The sequence below is a fragment of the Pelecanus crispus genome, chromosome 7 (assembly GCF_030463565.1).
Source record: "Pelecanus crispus isolate bPelCri1 chromosome 7, bPelCri1.pri, whole genome shotgun sequence".
In the NCBI taxonomy this organism is placed as follows: Eukaryota; Metazoa; Chordata; class Aves; order Pelecaniformes; family Pelecanidae; genus Pelecanus; species Pelecanus crispus.
In genome coordinates this window covers 23127019-23136178 of record NC_134649.1, presented here as the reverse complement: position 1 = coordinate 23136178, position 9160 = coordinate 23127019, and positions in this window count along the sequence as shown.

The following is a 9160-nucleotide window of genomic DNA, read 5'->3' as shown; positions in this document are numbered from 1 at the left end:
CCAAATAAATTCTGAAGGGAAAAATAAGCCTTTCCCCAAAGTTTTGGAAGAGGGTTTTCCAGCTTCCCTTGTACTTTGCTTTCCCTTTGAGGAATGCGGCATCAGCTGTGATGTTCTGTGAATGAAATGCTGATTTGGCCCAAAATTGCATCTTCCCCCCCCGCCATTTGCCACCTGCCAGGATGATTATGCCAGAGCAGGATGGTGCTGGGGTAGAAGATGTCCTTGGGAGCTCTGGGCTTAGTCCTGTCCTCATGGAGACCCTCTACAAGGAGAATACCAAGCAGATGGACCCAACCTATGCCAAGAGGACCTTGTGCTAATCTCATTTTTGTGTGTTGCAGGGTGCCTGCCTGCAGGATTAGGCCAACTCCTCGGGCTTCATTTACATTTTTAAGTCTTGTCCCTGATCTTATCAGAGTTTCTGGCTCTACTCCTTCCTCTTTGGAAAGAGTGTGTTATTTCTGTGGGGACTGAGCTGTGCTGGTGAGGGCTTGGAGGTGCTCTGGCATGGCCTGGCTGGGGAGATGGCTATAAATAGGAAGGATAAAATCAGCTGGTTTAGGGATGTGCTGCCTTGTCAGCTTTGGAGACCCCAAATAATTTGGGGGGTTGTTGGGTCTCCAAAAGCAAAGTTAGTTTTTCAGGTCCAAGTCTGCAGAAGCCAGCTGAGCATCCCTTGGAACCAGTGGTCTTGGCAGAGCCTGGCCACAGTGATACTTGCTGAGGTGACTTGGATTTAAGGATTTCTTGACGTTCCCTGATAACTTCACCCTAGATCTCATCTGCTTCCTTTTTTGTTTGGATCATTGTGGTGTTGGGATGGAGAGACCAAATCTCTGGTTGCTGTATATGACCATCAAGAGGGCTGGATGTAACTACAGCATCTTCTCCTGATGGGCTGGTATCTCAGTGTTGAACCCAGGAATGTGAGAGCTGAGCCCTGGCAGGGGAAAGATGACCTTGCTTGCCTCGCATGGGAAAGTTTCCCTTTCAAATTCTTCATGATTTATGGTGTGCAATGATAAATAGCTAATCAGGGGGACCTCTGGCTCTGGAGGGCAGCAGTGCAGTGAGTGGGCTGCTGCAGAGCTGGCTGCAGGCATGGGTATGTGGCTGCTTCTGGAGCAGGACTTAGATGGGGGAAAAACTCTGCTCATTTTGACCACCACCTCCCTCTTATTTCACCAATCAGAAGCGGCTGATACGTACCTGGAAATATTAATGGAGTAATTAATATTAATTATTATTAATTAATATTAATTACAGCTTCTGTCTCACCCAGCAGTGCTCATTCCTGTGCTGCCTGGTCCAGGAAGGTCTGAGCCACCCTGTGGTGCTCCAGTAGTGATTCGCTGGTTAGCCAAAACAGAAATTTCTATCAAAATTGCTTTCAAACAAAATCTTTTTTGCAATGGGAATGAAAAAGCAAAATCACAGGGAGTTTCTGAATGCAAATCTCCTTTTCTGTGGTGGTAGCTTGTTTAAATGCTCAGCGAAACAGCGCTGGCATCCTCCAGGCACAAACAGCTCTTTGAAACCTGGACAAAGGCATGGAAATTTGGGGATTGCCAAGCGTTCTGTGGGGTTTTTTTGGGCTGAATTTTTTTTCCTGGAAAACTTTGCCTGTGTCTGCTCCAAGGCCCTGCTTAACATGGTGAATTTGCAAATGAAAATCCTTTAAGCTCTGTAACAACCGAAGGCTTTTGTGCCTTGGGGCTGGGTGAGTCCACTAATGTGATGTATGAAAGGCTGTTAGAAACCCCAAATGTTACTGGTGATATTTTTTGGGGACACATGTATTAAATCTACTTGGTTTCATGGCAGGGTTAATTAGTGGTGGACAGAGCTGCCCAAGGTGGTGGGAAACCTTCATTCTAATGTGCTTTTTCATGTCATATCCCTTGATTGCTCTTGCCAAGACAACCTGACTATAGTTAAAAAATATAAAGCATGACATGATGCTCTGGCTGTGGCTTAGCACACAGGTTGGGTGCTGGGTGCCCAGCACAGCCTCATACAAGACAATGGAGAATCTTCCCTGCCACATGGGTGGCTTTAAAGGCCAGGAATAGCTTAAAAAAAGGTCAAACCCCCATTTTCCTCCTTCTTGTGCTGCCAATTTATGCCACAGGCTGGTCCCATATCTGCTTGGGCCAGGCTGGGGGCAAATTTTAGTGCAGGATTCTTCGGAGTAGGGATGATTTCAGCAGTGTTGGGTTTCCATGGTGACCTGTGCAGCATCCCGGGAGCCAGGACCGCACACACATGCACACCCCAAGATGCAACTACCTGGGAAATTGGCGGGGGGAATAGCTACAGCTTTGCTGAGTCACTGCTGGCTTGTATTTATAGGCACTGGCAAAGCTCACTTTGGGATGCTAATAATACATTTTGTTAATCAGAGGCCATAGCAGAGAGCTTCTTGCCTTCTAATTCCCCGCTGTGGCAGAGCTAGGGCTTGTTAAATAAACAACTGTGGTGCTTTTGGGGGGGGGGGGGAGGGAAGCCAAGAACTACCCCAAAAATCTCCTGTGGGCTGGTGGAGAGGAGGAAGGCCTTATGCATCCCACTTGGATTTGGGCTGTGACTGGGAAAGCCCCTTCCCTGCATCTTTTGATGCTGCAGGGTTTGCACATCACCCTGCACCATGCTGTGGGGACCCATGCATGCAATCAGGCTGGAAAAACACCATCAGCAAGGCCAAACTTTGCTCCGGACCCTATTCCTCCAAAGCTGGCAAGGGGCTCCTTGCATTGCTTGTCGCTTCTTTTGGGTCACCCGGTGCTGTTGTCCCTGCTGCCACCTTCACTAAACCCACTGGGGGCGACTGCCACAGGAGGGAAGTTTCAATGTGGCTGTTAATGTTTTGCAGTAGCTTTTAAGACACAGCGGCAGTTTTGCATAAAATATCCTCCAGGTGAATATTTTAAATGGACTTTAGTAAGATGCTAATGGATTTTCACAGTTGATGAAATTAAGGCCATGTTCCTTCAAACCTTGAGAAGCTGACTTTGAAGGGCTTCTATTTTTTTTATCCTGCTGTTTTTTTGCAATTCTTCCTTTGGTTCATGTTTGCTTTCCTCCTTCCATTAAGAAGTGTTGATTTTGGTGTCCCCTGCTCTGGTGGGATGCTCCTATGCAAGGTCTGTGGCAAAGAACATCGTCTCAGCCAGTTGGAAGAAATGTGGGGAGCTGCAGGTAGGGTTGTGTTGGGTTTGGCTTTGTGAGGAACCATCCATCCATCCATCAGCCTGGTGCAAAGGGCTTTGTAGCCTACAGAAGTTTGGGATTTCTACATGTTTGGGATCATCTCAAGAACTTAGGAAATGAAGATGAGCGAGGTGCTGTCCCCATTTCCCAGCTCTACTGGGAAATGAGAAAAATGGGCTTTAGACATCCATCACTTGTGCCTCGCTCTGCTCCTTGCCCTGGGGTTTACAGCTCTTTCACCAGCAGGTCCTTCCTACCATCTGCTGTTGAGTCTTGGTCCTCACATGGCTGTGGTTACCCTGAATTTCTACCCCTTGTTTCTTGGTTTAAAAGCAAATGTTGGTGTTCCCAGGGCCAGGTGAGCTGCTTGAGAATGCATGCTCTCCATGAATGGTGTGAAGGAGGAATTTAATTCCTCTGCTGATGAGCCTGGGAGGATTTAATGGCCCCTGCAATAGTTGTATCATGTCTCAAAGCCTTTTGTACTCCAGCACTGCCTGCAGAGAAGAGGCCAGGGCAGGGAGCTGGATGAGCAGATCTAGATGATGCTGAGAGCCCACCAGAACATGTGGCCTTTTCTCGCTCTTCTTCCCCCATCTTGAGCCCCTCCAAGAAGAAATAGGGACCCTGCAAAGCATGGGGCATCCCAGTGGGCTGTGGCTGCCTGGGGACTTCCCATCTGCTTCATTGTCACAGTCATTCATAGCTTTCAAAATCATCCAGCACATGTTCCAGTTTTGGTCTCCTCTTTGTTAGGAGCCTTTTGGGACAGGCTGAACAAAATACAGCTGGCTGCTTCTGAGCCTGGGGGAAAACAGACATAAATAATGCTGTGACTGATTTATTTTTTTGCTGAAAGGTCCTGTAAGGGACGGGATGTGGATAGGATGCCATGAAGAAGTGCTCCTAACCCTGTGCATGCTTGACTCTGCTGCTCTTGGCATGCTTAGAGAGGATCTGTTCCTCCTTGTGAGCTAGAATACACTTGATAAAAATTTAAAAGATTTTAAAAGATTAAAGATTTTAAAGTTAAAAGATTTAAATCTTCATAACTTGGAAAGGATTAGAGAAATTTTCCTGAACCTTATTTGCTTCAGAGGTGATGGTGAGATGCATGTGCCAGTGCCTGAAACTTCAGAAGGCATCACTTAGTTACATGGGTTCAAACTTTGACTCAAAGACCTTTGTGAAAAGGCTTGGATTACCCATCTCTATCTGCCTTGCTCCCTCTCTTCAGTAAAAGCCAAGTGCTTAAGAATAGAAGAAACTGCAATATATATATATATATTGGTTCCCTTAAAGCTCGTAGGAAAAATAGGATGGTCTGTTTAAACAGCTTTGTGTGCGTGTGGGCAGGAGCGAGGGAGGGTGCTGTGTGTTTGGGTGAGGTAGGGATGTGTTGCTGGAGTGTCTGAGCTCTTGCTTGTTGGAGGGTGTGTAAATTGCACACGCATGAGTACTCAGATCACCTTGAGTTTTGGCTGTAGTTGAGTTTCAGATCTGGGGGTGATGGGCTGCTGGTACACTGTAGGGTTTCAGTGCTGCTGGTGCATCTGGAGGATGCTCTCCCCACCCTGATAGCAGCATATCTGTTCCACTTCTGCATAGCAAAAGGAAAGCACCGGCCCTCCCCATGCTGAAAGTCAGGCAAAATGGCTGGTGCCCTGTGACAGTCCTGCGAGCTCTGGGCTGTGCCCCCCGTCCCCCCAGCCCCACCCCCGCAATTGCACTGAGACTTTGAAGCTGTGGTTGGGCAGCTTTCTATTGTGTTTGGGGTACACAGCACCCCATAAACCCCCAGGGGCTATGGGTGGGTCTTGCATCTTGGCGTGATATCCTCTCCTCAGAGCATTGCATCTCCTGGAGGGGGGCAACCTGGACACAAAATGGGACAGCTGTCCTCCAACAGGGTTTGGGTGCCATTTGCATGTGGAAGGCTGAGAGTGCTTATGGTTGGCTTTGGATGCAGAATGCCATCTCACTGGGGTTTTCTTCCTTTGTTCTCCCACCTGAAACCCTCATCTTGAGCCCTCCCCGCCCAGCTGTAGGAAGGGAGAGGAGGTGCTGGGACCAGGCAGGAGGGCTGGTTTTATTTTGGAGACACTTCCCATCTGCCCAGCAGGAAACCCCAGGGATGCTGAGGCTGTAGGAGCAGGAGCACCACAGCCTCTTGTCAGACTCTGATGCTGGGACCAGGGCTGATCCAGCAACTTTTGTGTGCTCCCTGGTGCACCCAGATATGAGTGTACAGTTACGTTGCAAATCCAACAGCTTGCAGATATCCCACAAAACCTCCCCAGCCCTCACTGCATGGGTTTTGAGGCTGAGATCCCCTCAAACTCATTCATACAAAGAGAAGTGGGATGGTGATGAGGAGAGATGGGAGCTCAGAGGACATGCTGCTCTTCCTGCAGGTGTGGCAACCCTGGAGGCCAAAGCATGCAAGATGTCTCATGGACCTTGTCCTTACCCATCTTTCCCCTGCAATAGCGCTGCATGTGGGATGTTTTTACCTGCTCAAGGAGGAGCTGTCCTGGGAAGAGACCCCCCAAGAAAGGGGCAGTCCTGGTCTTCCCCTCTATCCAAAAATGGTTGAAGTTCTCAGCTCTGGTATATCCCAAAATGAGAATGTCTGGGATGGGCTCTGAGAAGGAGAAATTGGGTTGTTTGTCCCCAGCAGTGTCCTCTGATGAGCTCAGGGGTGAGGAAATGCATCAGGAAAATCAAACTGGGAATTTTTTTTCCCCCACTCTCCTCTCCATCTCCCTTGTTTCTGTTACAAAAAATTCAGGTATTTTTAGAAACTGTTTCAGCATGTATAAAAGGTGACCAGCCGAGACTGTGCCATGTCTCCTGGAATAACGTTACTGTGCAGGAATTACCCCTGCTCCTGTCATCAGCATCTGTCCTCAGATGAAACAAGTCACAAGAGCTTAAAAATAGCTTTGAGAGGGTTATGTCATACTGCTAGAAAACAAAGGAGAAGGCGGGGGGGGAAGCCCTAAACTCCACAACCTCTATAACTTTGTGCCTGGCACCCCTGACTCCTCTGATGATAATTCCCTGAGCCCATATCCCTGTCTCTGCACACCCCTTATAGGAGGTCATGCATTCCCTGTTTTGGGAAGGCATGTGGGACAGCAAAAAATAAATGTACTGGGCTGGTAAGGGGAGGGATTGAGATAAAATGGACTGTAAAAACATTTCCTAATGTCCCATGCTCAGTCTGTTTTAATATTTTCCAGGTTCTGCTACTAGGTGCATAAAAATTATAAACTTTTACAGGTTTTTCCCTGTCCAGAAACATTAAACCTGTTTTGTTTTGGTTTTTTTAATGCTTCCTGATTGTCTTCAGAGCTGGATGAATTTTTCCAGCCTGCTGCGGGCTCTGATTTGCCTGGGACAGATGCTGAACAGGCTGCCCTGCATGGTGACAGCTATCCTGAGCTTTGAGAGGGCACATTTCCTCACCTGTAAAGAAGTTGAGAGTAACTTTGAGTTATTCTTAAGTGATATTAGAATGTCTTTTAAGTAATAGAAGACATTTACTGCTAGCAGCTTGAGCTTAGGCAGGAGGGGAGCAGCTGGAGCATGGTATGGGCTGGGATCTGAACTATGGTATAGCATCTTAAGGGATGCAAGAACGGACAAAAAAACCAACCCTGTTACCCTATTCCTGCACCTTCAAAGGGGCTGAGTGCAGGTTCTGGCAGCTCGGTTGTGTTTGTGGTCCCTGGGCATAGATCCTTGCATTGCTGGAGGATGAAGCTTGGACAAGAAGTAGTGGGAGCAGGACCAGGCTGTCCTGGCCTGCAGCATGCACCAAGTGTCCCCTCTGCTCTGCTGTTCTATTTTTTCCGTGATTTGTTTTTGGTTTTGTTTTTTTTTTTTGCATTTGAGTTCCTCAGTCCTCAGCATGAACATTCCATCTCTTTTAGCTCTTTTAGTTTGTTCCTTCCCTGTGCTGTGTATAAGGACCAGCCCCACTAAACCTCTTCTCCAGCCAAGTGACCTCCCAGGGATGGGCAGGCAGGTCCCCAGAAGACACCCCCAAGGTGGAAGATCTCCCCATTCCCACCTTCTTATGTTATCATCACAAGACTAAGGCAAGGCCAATAAAATCTTTGCTCCTAAGCCATGTTTTCCAGTTGCTCAGGATGGCTGTGGGGCTGGCTTGCCTGAGTGGGGGGCTGTGATTTTTGTCTGCAGCAGCAACTCAAGGTGAGGGGCAGGCTGTGAAAACAACTTGAAATGAGGGGTTTTTTTGTAGCTTCCCTGACCCAAGAAGCTTCAGGCTTTCCCTGCTCTTTACCCTGAAGTATGCATCCTCCTCCTGCTTGCTGCAAAGATGAAAAGGAGGAGAAAAAAAAAAAAAAAAATCCATGTTTTGTGGGAGCAGAGGCTCATTCCCCAAATGCCTGAGGGCTTCCAGGGCTCAGCATTGCAAAGCATTCAGCTGCTTGGTTTCCTTCTCGTTCACAGGTGGAATAAAAGCCAATGTTTTTGTTGAGAGGAAAGCTGAACCATGATAACAGGGAGGGGGGCAGTTGGTGTTGTCCGAGTGGATCAGAGCATTGTGTTCTCCTTTTGCCTTTGAACAGATGTGTATCATCGTGCCTGCTGCAGCACAAAATAAAAAATAGAGCTGAACCAAATGCCTTTTCAAAGGAAATAATCTTCTTGTGGGTTTCCTACCTTGGGAAAGAGCTTGTTCCCTTTCCTTCCTGCTAATAAATGCCAGTAAAAACAGCCTGTTCCCCCCAGAACAGTATTTCCCAGTGGGGGTATGTACAGACAGGAGGATTTTTTTAGTCAGCTTTTTATCAGGGCATGTTAAATTCTTTGGAAAATGTCACCTTATGTGACTTTGCAAGGTCTGGCCAGGCTGATGATGCCAGGGAGCAAAGCCAATCCCTTGGATGTGCCTGCTGGGTAATGTCACCTGGGTGTAATGACCTTGGCTCCGGTGTCAGCATGTCCCTGCGTGGGGCATGCTGCTGTCCTGGCTGATGCAAAGGCTGGGACATGAGCAGGTTAGCAAAGCTCTGATGAGCCCAAAAAGCAACACTTGATGTAAAAAATATCTTTGGTTTCGTTTTGTCTTTAAGTTGCAGGGAAAGCAGGAGGGGAAAAGGATGCTGCGGCAGGGAATGCTGCATGTAGACAATGTGCTTTTATCAGAATTCATGTGCCTTGGGGGAAGGTGTATCTGACCACGGCTAAACGTGCTTTGCATGGTAGCTTTTTTTCCTTTCAGCAAAATTGAAAACTGCTTGCTGACAGATGAAAATGTAAGATCAGCATCTCCTTTCCCAAGCTGCCTGGGGAAATGGCATTTTGCCCTGTGCAGGGAGGCGCTGGGGCTCTGGAGATCCTCAGTGCCCAGTAAACTCTGGGGCTGGATCAATATCTTCCTCCTGGTGCCTTGGGCTGCAGCTTGGCTCTGGCTCATCCTGGGTGGGTGGTTTTGGTTGGTGAGAGGCATGTGGCTGGTGGAAGAGACATCATACGATGCTTTGTGGCCCTTGCAAGCAACATCTAATTGTCCATAGAGGGTCTGTTCTGGGATGGAGGGACCAAGCTGGGCTTTGTGGGTGCCCAATGCTCTCAATCATCCTAGAAACCACCTCCTTCCCTGTGCTGTTCCCCCCAGTCTCAGCAATTGTGGCTGCTTTCCACAGCCCCATGAACCAGTTAAGGCCTTATGGGATATCTGCTGGGGGTTTGTGGCATCAGGGGAGGTTAAACCAGAGGCTTTTGATCATGTAGCTCTTGGATTATTTGATTGTGGGTTGAGTGGCCAAGCAGCATTGATCATGTAGCTCTTGGATTATTTGATTGTGGGTTGAGTGGCCAAGCAGCACTGATCATGTAGCTCTTGGATTATTTGATTGTGGGTCGAGTGGCCAAGCAGCAAGGCTGTTAATCAGTTGTAAGGATTTTGGGA